This window comes from Lepisosteus oculatus, unplaced genomic scaffold (assembly GCF_040954835.1).
Source record: "Lepisosteus oculatus isolate fLepOcu1 unplaced genomic scaffold, fLepOcu1.hap2 HAP2_SCAFFOLD_96, whole genome shotgun sequence".
Classification (NCBI taxonomy): domain Eukaryota; kingdom Metazoa; phylum Chordata; class Actinopteri; order Semionotiformes; family Lepisosteidae; genus Lepisosteus; species Lepisosteus oculatus.
In genome coordinates, this window is record NW_027168432.1 from 462,424 (window position 1) to 478,287 (window position 15,864).

The following is a 15,864-nucleotide window of genomic DNA, read 5'->3' on the forward strand; positions in this document are numbered from 1 at the left end:
GGGGGAGATCGCCGAGTCCTGCGCGAGACGCAAGGGCGATTCAATTCAGGCATAGACCCCCTGCTCCTGATCACGGCCGTCTCCCTGCCCACGGAGAAACTGTAAAAATTAACCTCCACTCCCTGAGGCAGTTAGCCAAAGATGTAGAAAGGTTTGACCCGACAGTGTCAGGGAATAATGTGGAGACCTACATTGATGAGCTGAGATATACTTTGCAGTTTATGCCCGAAGTGTCCGAACAGGAAAAGGCTATGTTAGTAAGGAAAACTACCAGCCGAGCGGTCCACGAGTGGATGTCTAGACAAGGACCTGAGGTCTGTAATAGCTTTGAGGAGCTGTGTCAGGCAATGATCGGAGAATTTTCGGCTTTTATAGATCCCATATCTGCCGTGGCCACAGCGCACCATATTAAGCACGAAAAAGCTGAAGCCCCTCGCGACTATTACCCCTATTATATAATATTTTACTATTATATAACTTGTAAAATATTACCCCCGGTCCATTCTCTTCCAAAAGTGAGAAACACCTGTTTTCTACATTTTGTCTGTTTTAAAACCATATCTCTTTAAACCAAACCAAGAGTTTGTCTTTTGCACTGATATTCTGATTCATTTCAATTTCAAAGAAAAAAAAAACATTATCTTCCAAAGCATCATAAAATTGTCCATTCTTCCAGACTCTACTTCTCTCTTGTAGTAGTACAGCAGACCTTTCCAGGTGAGCAGATCACAGAGTCCGAAATATGCTTCCTCCATCAAGCAAAGTACCTGAACATGACTCGGTCTTCATAAAAGCGCCCCTGTAATAAAGAAATTAAATCCAAAATCAAGAGGGCAGTTGCCTACTGAAGTTCAAGAAGTCATCAATTTTAACCTAGCAACACATTAAAGGCTGCATCTATACAAGTACGATTCTAGAAATGCTCACCAGATTACGTTTTAAGAAAGAACTGCGCCTCAGGTTCCGCCGAGATCTTAACTCGGATGGCAGGATTCAGAGTCCGGAGTGCGGACTGATGGCGCACGGAGGGTCCACATACTGTGGATCCCTCAGTTTTCTTCCGCGTGTTTAAACCGCCAGCGTGTGGCTCTCCTGTCCCCGTGACCTCATTGCTCTGCTCTCGCCTCTGTGCAGCCGAGCCCGACTCATGGTAAAGTGGAAAAAAATATGCCCTCAACGTGGGATTTACTCTGGATCGAGGATAGATGTCACCTTTTTATCGTTGAACAGGATGTATGTGATGTGGCGACTAGGTTCAATTTTGTATCCTTTTAAAAGATTAAGGACTGGGGTGAGCGGGATTTATCACCCTTTCAGCTAAGAACCCGACGTGAGCACCGTTTAAGCTGCATAGACTCGGTCGTTTAACTCTTCTCCATTAGCAGGGTTAAGGTTAAAGAAAAAAAACATTGCTGACTTCTTTTTTTTTTGCCAGCCGCGAGCGCTGATTAGCGAGGTTTGTATTTCATGTTTTGCAAGTTGCATCCATTTTAAGAAAAACAAGTCGTTCAAGACAGGAAATGAATACTTGCATTTAATTAAGTCTAGGCGTATGCGGTTGTCCAAAATGACCAGTTCTGTTCGAGAACACAGCACAAAAAAAGGCACCGCTGGGATTCGGACCCAGGATTTCTTGTTTACTAGACAGGCGCTTTAACCAACTAAGCCACGGCGCCCCGGGAGTGCTGTTTTTTTGCAGCCACTTGGACACACCACTCAGACACATCTGCATTCGGTGTGTGCTCCGCCTGCTCGCTGAGCAAGTTGCCACCTTTACATACAATAGCAACATCGACACCAAGAGAAAGGATGACAAATGGCTTTTATCTGGAACTTTTCATGTCCAAGGAGCTCAATGTGCTTTCTGTGTACAACAGGGCCACTGAACTCCACACTGGCCACTGAACCACAGCAGTGGCTTGCTGGCTTGACATCTCCCAAGGAAAATGTTGAAATCGCATGTGGAACAGGAAAAGGACCCTCGAGTACGAGGGAAAAAAAAGAAAAAGATCATCTGGAGCGTGCCAACCCGTGTCTGGACAGCCCAGTTTCATTGACGAGGTGGCCGAGTGGTTAAGGCGATGGACTGCTAATCCATTGTGCTCTGCACGCATGGGTTCGAATCCCATCCTCGGCGCTCTCTATGTCTGACACGTGTGCCTGTTAGATGTTGGCCCTCCTTCTGTTTGCTCCAGTACTAGAGCTGTACATTTTCTAGCGGTGGCTGAACATGGTATAGTAGGCTAACGTCGGTATCGAGCAGTGGCAGTAACAGTATTTACGTGCCGCTGCTGCCAAGTGGCTCTGGGTTGAGACCGCATTTTCACTTACTTGCAGCACAAACGGAGAAAGCGATTTTTGACAGTCTCTCGAGAGACTGCGCTAGGTGTTTAGGGATAGACTTTGTCAGTTCCCCCTGGGATGATGGCCTCTCAAATAGTTTGTGATTCCTCTAGACGTTTATACAGTAGAAGCCTGCTTCGTGGCTTAAATCCAAGCTAAGGAAACGAGTTAGAGGTCTGATGCAGAACTGCACTGTATGTGTGAGGAAAGCTGCCCCCTTCTGTTCCATGTCGACCGAACAGAGGACTGTAAAGGATACGACCAAGAAACTTTAGGATGCTGGTTGGAATCCAGCTCCAAAGAAGCCCCTTTGGGTGTTATGTCATGAAAAAGTAAGAACAGAGAATCTCCCTTTGATCAAAAGCGCAACAGAACTGTTTTCCGTGGAGCAGGTTTCAGACCCGTAGACCTGTTTTATTTGTATGGCGTTCGTAAGCGCGCAAAACAAGGACAATTCCTGCGTCTAACACGAATGTAAATGCTTTTGAAAGTGCAGTGTGGTGCAGCTTGTAAAATCCTTGTCCACATTTGTGGTTTGTTGATGTTTTTTTTCTGTATGCCAAAGTTGCATTTTGACATCCGGACGGTGAGACTTTATCATTTGAACGTGAAGCCAGCCTTAAACCCTCTGAGGCGTGTCTGTCTGCCGGCATGTATCTTGTGAAAGGTATTTTTTTTTTAACGGAGAGCGACTTTAAAAAGGTTTCCGCAGACACCTCGCACTCCGGAGGAGGAATGCGGCGGCGGCGAGCTCACTGTAGTTGTGGCCGAAGAGTTAAGGCGATGGACTTGAAATCCATTGAGGACTCCCTGCTCAGGTTCGAATCCTGCTGACTACGGCGTCTGCTGCACGTCGCCTTGTGCCTGTGTGGCAAAGGCGAAGTGCCGCTTCTCCTTTCCTGGTACTATAAAAATGCTACATCGCTTGGTCCTGCTTCCATGGAAAGCAGTTCTTCAGGTAATTCTACTCTCTTACCAAAGCTGTTAGGTTCCTTTCCGTGGTGAGATGGGTTGTCATGCAACGCTTCCACATAGTGCCGACAGACAAGTGTGTTGCGGGAGAAGAGAAAAGTGTTAGAAGATTTAAGAGTTTCTTAGGTGGAGCCAAAATCAAGTGTCACAAATGCAAGTGGGAAGATTTCCAATGTTTAATATGGTCAAAATAAGCGGAAGTTATCTGCTGGTCCGGCACAGTTTGCCATGCTTTTGTCATATACTGTAAAGTGGTGTCGAACTGGGTGTCGAACTGGAGCCGCACCATTTGCATATGTGAGGCTCCAGTTATACATCGAGTGTCACATTAAATGACAAAAATGAAGAGAGTTGTAGCAGCTGGAGAGGTTTTCTTACAACTCTTGAGCTGACACAGTTTTGGAAAATGTTTCCTTCACGCGGCACTGTACAACATAGGCAGCCAAGAGTCTCCAAAACAAAACAGAATGGACAGATAGGAGAAAATTCCCACTCGTCCTGAAGTTCCCAAAATCCAGCACTGAGCGTAAACAAAGTGTCTAAGTAGCGTGGGAATGCTAACCCTAACCCTAGCTGGAGTTTGAGCAATCCGGCACTGAGCGTAAGAAGATGAGTCAAAGTAACGTCTAATCGGATTAGTTTCCTTAGAGCTGGTTCAGAGTTTGCTCAAGAGTTTACCTTTCACAGATGCGCAAAGAAGAATGTTGGGGGTGCACGCTTCAAGGTGCCTTACAGCTGTAGGGAGTGATTCGAGACGATTCGTGGCGTGTGCTCGTTCCCATGTACCGTACGCCCCGGGGTGCAGTGCTAGGATGACGTACAATACCACTTGGGCACGTAACGGCGTTATGTGCAGGGTTTTCGTTTGTTCGTTTTGTTTTGCTCTGCTTTGCTTTGTTTTGCTTTCCATCGCGTTGGTAAGAGCGTAAATAAAAATGCGATTCCTGTGTCTACCACTAATGTAAGAGCTATTTCAAGTGCGACGTGGTGCGGCTTTTCAAATGCTTGTGGGCATTTCTCTGTTGTTGATTCTTTTTTTGTGTGTAACAAAGTGGCATTTTCATGTCCGGACGGGGAGACTTTATCATTCCGACATGAAGCCAGCCTTAAACCCTCTGAGGCGTGTCTGTCTGCCGGCACGTATTTTGTCAAAGGTATTATTTTTTTTTAACGGAGAGCGACTTTGAAAAGGTTTACGCAGCCACGTCGCACTCCGTGTTAGATTAAAGGAGGAATGCGGCGATGGTGAACTCGCTGTAGTCGTGGCCGAGTGGTTAAGGCGATGGACTCGAAATCCGTTGGGGACTCCCCATGCAGGTTCAAATCTTGCCGACTACGGCGTCTGCCGCACGTCTCCTTGTGCCTGCGCGGCAAAGGTGAAGTGCCGCTTCTCCTTCCCTGGTACTATAAAAACACTAAATAGCTTGGCCCCGCTGCCATGGAAATGAGTTCTTCAAATAACCACACATCTTGCGTTCGCACCTCTGGTGTTCTACTTATGCCTTTGAAAACCTAATGAATAAAACTGAAAGAACCGACACAATATGTAGGTGCTCGTAAAGCATGCATTAAAGAACTGTTAACAGCAAGGGTTTCAGTGGGTTAACTGAGGAGAAGGCGTAATCGCTAATTGTTGACTTTTTATTTGGTGTTAGAAACACTCTTACTGTGCATGACGTGCAACAAATTTAGCCACAGAAATTGCATCACGCTTTCATGTATGCTATTGCAGACACCAACGTTGCCTAGATAGAAAACCGAAATAGCCGTGGGTTTGCTTGCTGGTCTGAAGGATCTCTCTTCGAATCTCTATCATTTGTCAATGGAAGTAAAAGGTGCTGCAATCTGATACGTTCAGAATCAAACCCGCAGCTGTTGTTCGACTTTATTTCTTGACTAATTACAACTGAGTGTCGCATGAGCAGTTACGTAAACTTGTCTGATATATTTGAACACAAATGCCTTTCTTCAATTAAAACTAACAGTACATTGTCAGGGACATTCAGTTCTATACAAACAAGAGACAGACAAGAGAACATTTAGTATATAATAGACAGAAAGAGGTTCGAATCCTGCCGACTACGTTGTCCACCTCCTGTCGTTGTGTTTCGGCGCAAGCAAAGAAGCGCGCCTGTTCGGTGTTCCTGGTGGTTTTAAAATGCCAAATTGCTTGTACCCGCTCCCTTGCAAATAAGTTCTTCAGCGTCCGCGAATGGCATTTTACAGCTGGAAGCAGATGTCGACGCTTTTTGCACAGAGCACCAAAAAAGCGTCTTTTTTGAAGGCCCGGGTTCTGAGCGTTGGTGGTTCAGTGGTAGAATTCTCGCCTGCCACGCGGGAGGCTCGGCTTTGATTCCCGGCCAATGCAGTGGCTTTTGCAGCGAGCTGCTCCATCACTTGCATCCCCTTGCAACTCGCAACTGAAAACCCACTGAAGCTAAGCAGGTGTGAGCCAGGTCAGTACCCGGATGAGGGTGAGCTACAGGGAAAAACAAAGCTTCCAGCTGGAAGCGGTGTTAATGGTGCCGGCGGTGGGGCGCTCACCCTGAGGTCTGTGCGGGTCCCAATGCCCCAGCATAGTGACGGAGACACTGTGTTGTAAAAGGGCGCTGTCTTTTGGATGAGATGTAAAACCGAGGTCACAGCGCTCTGTGGTCATTAAAAATGACCACCAAAACCTTTGACAAAAGCTCTTGGTAATTGATCGTCTTCAATAATGCTTCTCCTTTAGGTACATTTTAAATCAGCTGAAAAATTCTGTGAAATGGGGGGCACTTCAGGCCAGTGTAGGATTTGGGTTACAAGAACCATGAAACTGCATGAGAAAGCCCGTACACTGAATTACACGGCTTTCTATTCAAAGGAGGGCAAAAGAAATTCCCTGAGTTCGATTTTTTGCAGCACAGAGAGGACCACTGTCGTGAGGCCGGTTAGCTCAGTTGGTTAGAGCATGGTGCTAATAACGCCAAAGTCACGGGTTCGTGCCCCTTACTGGCCAGGTCCTTTTCTACTCTCTTACCAAAGCTGTTAGGTTCCTTTCCGTGGTGAGAGGGGTTGTCATGCAACGCTGCCACATAGTGCCGACGGACAATTAAATGACAAAAATGAAGAGAGTTAAAGCAGCTGGAGAGGTTCTCTTACAACTTTTGAGCTGACACAGTTTTGGAAAATAATTCCTTCACGCTGCAGTGTACCATATAGGCAGCCAAGAGTCTCCAAAACAAAACAGAATTGACAGTCATATAATGTCCATTAACCCCGGTTTTAAACGCAGCATCATGTCTGCCATCATAAGAATATGAGTCCAATATTTTAGAATATAGTCAGAATGACTTCTAACCTTAGCTGTGGTGTCTTTAATCCCTATTGCTCAATGCATGGTGTACGTACTGCATACATGTGTCTTGAGAATGAGGAATGGGCCCCTGAGACAGTCATTTGCCTGTTTCACAAATGATCGTATTTTACTAGAGATTCTGTTTGGGATTCAGATGTGCATTCGGACAGCAATCCCTTTCAAGAAATGATATGTTCTGGATGAGGTCAAAGGTGCTAGAACACTGTATTTAGGATGTGTTTGCAGTGATTGTGTGTCTCCTGCTTCAACGCAGTGATATATAGATGTGCTCCTGTAATTTATTGGTACATGCCCAGGGCAGTAAGTAGTCTGAGGATTTATTTCCAGACGGCATAGAACAGTGAAGCACTTCTACTTAAATTATTACATTATACACAATTTGAGTTCATTTTAAAAAGTAAAAGGTAATGAAAGGAATGCATTTTCATAAGAAAGATAATACCGATATGCATGTGATAATCTTCCTTATATCATGTAGTGCGTCATTTGGACACTTTGTGGGCTTGAAATACAAAGAAAATCATGTTCTATGGTACAAGATAAATACAAAACTTAATCATTTATTTTAATTAGATTTGTTTATAAAGCATAAGCAATCATTTATTACATTAATATATGTGAAAATGACATTTTAGCACCATAATATTACATACAGGTCTCTAGCTTCAACACAGTGATATATATATATATATGCTCAGTGATTTATTGGTACATGCCCAGGGCAATAATCAGAATTAGTATTTATTTCCATACGGGCTACAGGTAATGTTGTGAAATACTTCAACACACTGGATCGCAGATTTAGACCCCCTGCACTCTTACTCCTTAAAAACCAAAGAAATGAAGATATGTAGCAATCACATTGTAACAGGGGTGACAGTGACTTAATGCTTATACTACTGGACTTCTGGTACCTTTAGGGTACGGTGTTCCCTGAAGGGCTCTCAAACCCCGCATTTCAGATGCCTAGCTGTATTGCTGATGTGTTGCACCTCAGAATCACTTTTAAACCTTACCTCTGGTATCTTTAATCCCTATTGCTCAACGCATGGTGAAAGTATTGCATAAATGTGTCTGAAAATGAGCAATGGGCACCTGAGAGACTCATTTGCCTGTTTCACAAATGATCATATTTGACTAGAGATTCTGTTTGGGATTCAGTTGTGCATTCTGACAGCAATCTCTTTCAAAAAATGATTTTACCTTATCGCGGCTTTGCCCTTCTTGCCTTTTTGGACAATATCTCCATCTTGTGGTCGTTGTTGGTAATGTCTAGACAATATCTCCATCTTGTGGTCGTTGTTGGTAATGTTTTCTTATGCCCTTTTTTTATTTCAATTCTCTATTAGATGATTCTAGAATCTCTACAATAGAGTTGAAAACATCAGTTTTATAGCAGACAATATGACATTATTTATAGTCCAATTAGAAATTTATTACCCTGTTTTTAACATAATAACAAATTAAAACTAAGTTTGGAACACCAGGGAACATAAAAAATGATTTTTAGGAAAACCATGAGGTTCTCTGTGTCCGATGCCTGCAAGGGGAGAAAGCTAGAATCCTTTGATTTTTCCAAATTTGAAAATAAACATCATATAACAACAGCTTTCATTCCTAGGAGTGAAAAACAACCATTTTTGAAGACATATTAGTTTCTAAAACACTACAATAAAGTTAAAAACATCCATTTTATATTACATTATTTTTTGTGAAATAATTAAATTGGCTTATTTCTCTCGCATTAAATTGGCTACAAATGCAAGAATTCAACCAGATATTCTTGTAAAATGTATAATGTTGCATTGCAGTTAGTTAATGTAGTTAGTCCATAGTCAGCAATCTAAACTTTATTGTTAAGCTTTAATGATTGATGTTGTACCAGTAACCTTTAGAAATACTATAGTACTTCACAAATGCTTTGTGTGTTTGGAAACCTTTTGAGTAAAAGCCTTATAAAAATAGGTTTAGTTTTTACAGGACATCACAAAGAAATAGGATGGTATAATTCTTATAATTGCTTAGTGATTGTATTTGGAAGATTATGCACTAAACAGACTTCAGGAATGCCAGTGGATCATTGTGCTATTTGGAATTATTCCAAAAATCAAGTGACCTCTTTGCTGTAGTATTTTTAGTATTATTTATTTAGTATTAATAAAGAATAGATTTATTAAAGTCGTGCGATGTGCAAGCGGGATATGTAAAATAATTTAAAATAAAGTTTTTTATTATTGTTATAGAGAAACATGATCAGATTTTCCCTGGTTCAGAAAAAAAACCATTAAAATCTGTAATCTTTCCACTTGTATGTCATCAGACATTAACGAGTACAACCCCCCTCTCTGCCGGAGTGCTGGCTGTGACGAATTAAACCAATTTCACAGGTGTTTTCAAAGTAGGAAGTACAGTGTTAACTAGTAGATGGCCTCCTCAATGAAATCGCTTCAACATGCTAATGCGTTGGTATAACAGTCCGGGCGTGGCAAGCTTCCAATGTCAACTCGACTCGATTGGAAGACAATGAACGTATTTTAGCCCTAAATGAATTAATAGCAAACATGGTTTACATAAAAGACATTTTTCCAAGAAAGTTTATAATAATACAATCTATAGTTGAAATCTGAGCCTAAATATAAAGAAAAAAGCATTTTCAGAGAGCAATCACGCTGTGTTTATGTAGAAAAAGCGATTAGGTTTATGAGCAATCTAATTACCTATTCGCTTAAAACGCTATATAAAATAAAGTTTATTTAAAGATGAATGATAAGTGTCGCAGTTTTAATAATTTTCGTAGTAGGGCTTGGACAGATTCCAAGTGCATTTTTGCAATTTACGTTGCATTGTCCAATGTGATGTTGTAATACAGTTTAGAATACAGTAAGTCTAAACTGTATCAGCTTTATTTATGGGTTGCAATTTAGAAAAAGTCAAAAACCGCACTCAAAATCCAATTTAGAGCTTTCTGGCAAGAGGAGACACCCAAATTATAATGTAACATGCCACTGTTTGTGCATGAACAAAGTTATACTGCAATTTTCCTTAGATACGCGATTAAAAAAAATAATTTTTTTGAATCCCCGGCCAAACACATTCCATAAGAATCAGCGCTTTTATACAGTATATCGCCTTTAAACACGCGTTTACGATTTAAATCAAAACTCGATTCAAATCAATATAAATGTTTATTTTGTAACGCATAGGTGACTATTCATTGTTATTAAAAAGACGTAAATTCGATCATGTTGTGATATTTAGAAATATAAATTTGTTTTGATGCGAGTGAGGTTTTATTTAATCTCTGACCAAGGGAAATGTTTCATTTTTTCAAAGAAATGTTTGTTAAAAATTAAAGTCATAGTTCCATGAGATTCAACCACAGACCATGTGACATAGGAGTCAGGAACCTAACCCACAGCACCACCAGCGCAGTCACATGCTGAGGGCTGAAAAAGCACTACAGAAACATTATCGACTATAAAATAATGTAATTAGGCACAGAAGAAGTTTACAGCACAGTACAATAATAAATGCTGACCATGACTTTAGAAGCATAAATTACCTTACACTCAATTTAAACACAAGCTGTCTTTAGCCCTCTAAGCTGGTTCATACAGAAATGTAGAGAACCAGGCTCAGAACACACAGCTTCATTAGCGAATACATATGCAGAACAACTAGAGAAGATGTTTTACAGAGGATGGATTTTTAGAAACATCCCATCAGTGACATCACTGAAGTCAACTCCTAGGTAACTGTCGTGTGGATAGTTTCACAAGAATCAGACAAAGGTTTAAGCATCGCTTATTTTAGATAAAACTGCAAAAAAACAACAACAACCCATAATGTACTTCTTTGCGGCTCTGTTTGCCCAAATCATATATTCACAACGTGAAATTAGAAAATAGTATTACGTAACCAAAAACCGCAATATGGAAACAGAACCTGTGTAATTGTTGACAGATGATGTACTCGTAACATTTTTACAAGACGAACTACAACATTTAAAAAATGACTTGTATGTACTTGATATCTCTAATCAATCCACTGCACTGCATTAAAACAAAACAAAAACTAAAACGCCCTGGGCATACCGTTTCGCGCTTCTCATCAGTTGCTCAAAAGCAATTTGACCGTATGAAATGCATAATATAAACCTAGAAACATATACGTGAGGAGTATTTACGTAGTATCGGTGTCAAGACATACCTCTCAAATACTGTAAATCAAGTTAAAAATATCTCAAGACCGATTCTGGTCATAATGAAACCATGTTTCGTGTATGTTTTCTTTAAAGTACCGAGACCAGCCATATACTGTATGTTTATGTTCCAAAATTAATATCGTTTATGGCCTTCACACGCGTTGCATTACGCTCCTATTCTTTTTATGCTCAGGCACTAAGATTTCCCTTCAGTGGTAAAATTCCATATAAATATTCAATACTTAAACGGGCACAGTTAAGACATTAAATATACATATACATATACATATACATATACAAACTGTATACAGTACAGTTTGCATACGGTAATATGTTTATGTTCCTAAATCAATCTCTTTTATGAGCATGTGAAAGGCATGGTGAATCGATTCTCAAAAATTACTGTACTTTGCATGATTGGAAAAAAATGCGTGATTGCGAAATGCTGTGGTGTTACTTTTACAAAGAAGGTCAGTGAAAAAAATAATGTGGACCAGGGCAATACTTTGAGTTTACAGCTTGTCCAAGGTCATTTATTATTAATACTATTAGTAATATCTTCATTAAAGACTTTGATGGCTACAGCTCAAACATGAGAAGTTGAGCTTTATTAGCTCCACCTTGCGGAAATTCCGGATACTATTATTTTGCTAGCGGTATTTACCGGTAACTCGCGGTAGACTGCGTACAGCGTACCGGAAAATAATGCAGTATCGCCCGCACATTTTGAATGGCTGCATCTGTAGCAATCATATTGTAGCAGACACTCATTTGCCTGTTTCACAAATGATCATATTTTACTAGAGATTCTGTTTGGGATACGGATGTGCATTCTGACACCAATCTCTTACAAAAAATGATTTTACCTTATCGCGGCTTTGCCCTTCTTGCCTCTTTGGACAATATCTCCATCTTGTGGTCGTTGTTGGTAATGTCTAGACAATATCTCCATCTTGTGGTCGTTGTTGGTAATGTCTTCTTATAGATAGATACTTTATTGATCCCGTGAGGGAAATTGCAGTGCAACAGCAGCTTAACACACACAACACAGCCACAGTGTAACGAATTATATAATAATAGTACAATACTGTATATATACTGTATATATATATATGAAACAGAAATAGAAACAGAAACAGGAATCGCTTACTCACCTGGAGAATCTCTGTAGGAATATATAGCATTTATCAATGGAAATAAAAGCTGCTTTAATACAGTGCATGTTCAAACTCAAACCCTCAGCTGCTGTTCTTGTTTGTTTTGGGACAAATTGCAACTGAGCATCGCATGAGCCGTTACGTACCCTTATCTGTTTGGCAATTTCAAGGGAGGAGTTAGGTCAGAATGGGTAGGCTGCAAAACAACAAGTAAAGATTTATTCCAAGATGAAACGTTGTGGCGGTTTTCTTATCTTTTCAGCATGGACTAAACTTTTACGTGTTCCTTATATGCTATATATGTATATATTAGCACCAATGTCGTTCTTAAAAACTAACATGAAATTGTCAGGGACATTCAGCTATATACAAAGACGAGACAGACAAAGTAATAATTCTGTATTAACGTGGCCTACATATTGACGCAATGATCGAACTAACTGACATGTTCTGATTCAGATCCCCTGCAGTTCATGCCAATTAGAACAATAGCAATGCTGAGTCCTCCCCACCCTACTGAGCACAAATTCAGCTGCTCTCCAGTTCTGTTCTGCATGTTTTTTCATTGCAATTGAGCTCGGAGCTGGAGATGATCTCCATACAGTTCTGTGTTAACTAGCCCGCACTTGCGTGCTAATTTACAGGTTGTGGCAGATGCTTTTCTATAGTTCATATACATGACGGCAACCTGTTACCGAGGAACCTGAGAGGTTTAAAAGCCTCACGAGCCAGGCAGGACTCGAACCTACAATCTTCTGATCCGAAGTCAGACGCGTTATCCATTACGCCACTGGCCCATAGAACATGCGCTTGCACTCCACCACAGAGAGCTCTACACTGCTACTAGTAGTACACCTCCCCATCTAAATTTTCACAGCAAGAAACTTGTGTTTCCTACTATTTTTATCAGGTTTAAAATATCATCTCCTTAAAACAGAAAAAGTGTTGATGTGTCGTGCTGAAATTCCGATTGATTTTGAATTCAAAGAAAAAACGTTTTCTTCCAAAACACTGTGAAATTGTCACATCTTGCAGACAATAGGTGTATTCCATGTTGAAAAGAGAAAAAAGAAAACAATGGAGCCTTTTACAGGTGTGAGGCTTCTTCAGGTGTGAGAAGACCTCACGGCCGAAACGTTGTGTTTCCTTTCTTCTCTTTTCAGCATGCAATAAACCTATTACTTGTTCCTTTGCAGCCGAGGCATGCTGACATAGCTACCCAGCTGAACATCTTGCAGACTCTACAGTACTTCTCTCCTGTAGAAGTAAAGCAGGGCTTGCTGGGTGAGCTTTTGCTCCGGTAAATTAGGTCACGTGTCATGTTAAATCACTTCTTCTAAACACAACATTTCCTGGTGCTAGCTTTCCCCATGAAAAGAGACATTTCCCTTACAGTACATGACATATCGTTTTTATTCTATCAATAAGTATAGAAATTAAACAAAAGAAAAAATGTTGTTGCCAAAGAATGGACAGCTCTGTCGCCTTGGGGAGGTGTCAAGGGCATTGAGCTCCTTGGACATGAAAAGTGCCCGATAAATGCCATTTCTCATCATTTCTCTTGGCGTCAGTTCTGCTATTAAATGGGACGGAGGCAACGGGCTCAGAGAGCAGGTTAAGTGCACACCGAACGCAGATGTGTCCAAGTGTCTGTAAAAGCGCGGTGCTCCGCTGGCGCTGTTCCCTAGTGGCTTAAAGTGCCCGCCTAGTAAGCAGGCGATCCTGGGTCTGAATACCAGCGGTGCCTCTCTCCGTGTCTTGTTGTGCCGAATGTCTCATTTCAGACAAACATGTACAGCTTGGTTCAGTTTAATGCAAGAATTCATTTCCTTTCTGGAATAACTTGTTTTTGAAGAAATCCATACAGCTTGTGAAAGATGAAATCCATTTCTTGGTTGTCAGTGGAAAAAGATTGCCGGCTGCAAGAAGCGCAAGTGATTGTTTTCTTTGACCATAAACCTGCAAATGTAGGGAGCACAAGCGGCCGTCAGTCTCTGTGGCGCAATCGGTTAGCGCGTTCGGCTGTTAACCGAAAGGTTGGTGGTTCAAGCCCACCCAGGGACGCATGTCTCCGTTTTTCCAATGTAAACATCATCACCGCTAAAGAAGATGGCGCAGAAGGCTCCACAGTCGAAACGTTGTGCTTCTTTTCTTCTCTTTTCAGCATGGAGTAAACCTTTGCTTGATCGTTTGCAGCCTACGCATGCTGACACAGCTACCTTTCTCTTAACGCGCCTCAATCATTATTCACCAAAACCATCAGCAGAATGTGTCGCCTTTGTGGTGATGTCACTCCTCTGCTTCACAAATGTCCTTAGTGACGGACCATTTCTTTCTGCCATTTTTCCGGAGCGGTTATTGATTGCTCCATCATTTCCCTCATACTTTCCATCCCTAGATTGAAAAAAAAAAACAGAAACAGGCTGACAGGACGACAATCAAATTGCAAAAACTCATCAAAGCACTCGATAGAGTATTTGAATCCACAAGTAGCTACGAGCAACTTTGTCCTGGCTTGCATGAAAGTCGGAAAATGTCAAAAAGAAAAAGATGGTGGCTTTTTCATATCTGTTCTTTTATTTTTAGTTCGTTGGCTCGTCTGTCCATTGTCCTCCTGCCTGGCTCTTGACCTGTGACTGTCTGAACGCACACATTAGACTTTCAGGCGGGGGATTTGTCCTGAGCCTCTGTGAAAGACCCACCCACCCCCATAAATAACTGCTCTAGAAACACATGAATGCAAAACTAAACCACAGCTTAAAGAGGAGCTCCAACTCAGTGCCATACTAATGTAAACGAAGTAATACTAAGACATGTTCTTATGGATTTGTCTTACCTTGAGATATGTAATTGGATTTCAGGATTAACTTCCTCATTCAATGTACTGGTGATTCTTTGCCTGGTCAGTACCTGGGTGGGAGACCTCCAGCGAACAATTAAGCTTACTGCTGGAAGTGGTGTTAAGAGACTCTTAGGATCTTCCAGAGGTGTCTGTCCAATAGCACTAGTTGCCTTAGAGCTGGCTCAAACATTGCTCAAGAGTCTACCTTTCACAGATGCGCAAAGATGAATGATGGGGGTGCACGCTTCAAGGAGCCTTCCAACTGTAGGGACCGATTAGAGACGATCCGTAGCATGTGTTCGTTTCCATATACGCCCCGTGTCTCAACGGTAGGACAGAGAAAAATACTGCCTCGACACGTAACAGCGTTATATTAAACCGCAGGACTTGAGGGCTGTTTTGTTTGAATGTTCAAGGCATTGGTAAGAGCGTAGGTCAAGGGCCATTGGTGCATCTCCTGTAACTGGAGTAAAAATGCTATTCAAAGTGCAGTGACTAAAATCGTCGTCCACATGTCTCCGTTGTTGATTGCTTTCTGTCTAAGAACGTTCTGTTTTCATGTCCGAACGGGGAGACTTTATCATTCCAACTTGAAGCCACCCTTAAGTCCTCTGAGGTGTGTGTGTGTGTGCTTGCACGTATGGCGTAAAAGGTTTCTTAAACGGAGAGCGAACTTGAAAAAAGTTGCCTCCGCTGCCGCCGCCGCCTCGCACTCCCTGTTCGATTGTAGCAAGAAGGCAGCGGCCGCGGCGCTTGCTGTAGTCGTGGCCGAGTGGTTAAGGTGACGGACTTGAAATCCGTTGGGGTCTCCCCGCGCAGGTTCAAATCCTGCCGACTATGGCGTCCTTTGCATTTGGTTGCGTGCGTGCGTGTAAAAGGACCAGCGCCGTTTCGTTTTCGCTGGGACCTTTAACACTCTAAATCGCCTGGACCCGCAGCCTGTGAAATCGATTCTTCAGCACCCACGATGGACGCTTTGCCGCTGGAC

General features: G+C 41.9%; 5 non-coding genes across 5 annotated transcripts; 4 read left to right on the top strand and 1 right to left on the bottom strand.

The window, feature by feature from the left end:
* Nucleotides 1–2,055: 2,055 nt before the first annotated feature.
* On the top strand, nucleotides 2,056–2,137 carry trnas-gcu (transfer RNA serine (anticodon GCU)). Its single transcript has one exon. It is a non-coding gene; the product is annotated as a tRNA-Ser (tRNA).
* A 2,434-nt stretch (nucleotides 2,138–4,571) lies between these two features.
* Nucleotides 4,572–4,653, top strand: trnas-cga (transfer RNA serine (anticodon CGA)). Its single transcript has one exon. It is a non-coding gene; the product is annotated as a tRNA-Ser (tRNA).
* Nucleotides 4,654–12,758: 8,105 nt separating this feature from the next.
* On the bottom strand, nucleotides 12,759–12,831 carry trnar-ucg (transfer RNA arginine (anticodon UCG)). Its single transcript has one exon. It is a non-coding gene; the product is annotated as a tRNA-Arg (tRNA).
* A 1,193-nt stretch (nucleotides 12,832–14,024) lies between these two features.
* Nucleotides 14,025–14,098, top strand: trnan-guu (transfer RNA asparagine (anticodon GUU)). The gene has a single exon. It is a non-coding gene; the product is annotated as a tRNA-Asn (tRNA).
* A 1,536-nt stretch (nucleotides 14,099–15,634) lies between these two features.
* On the top strand, nucleotides 15,635–15,716 carry trnas-uga (transfer RNA serine (anticodon UGA)). The gene has a single exon. It is a non-coding gene; the product is annotated as a tRNA-Ser (tRNA).
* The last annotated feature ends 148 nt before the right edge of the window (nucleotides 15,717–15,864 follow it).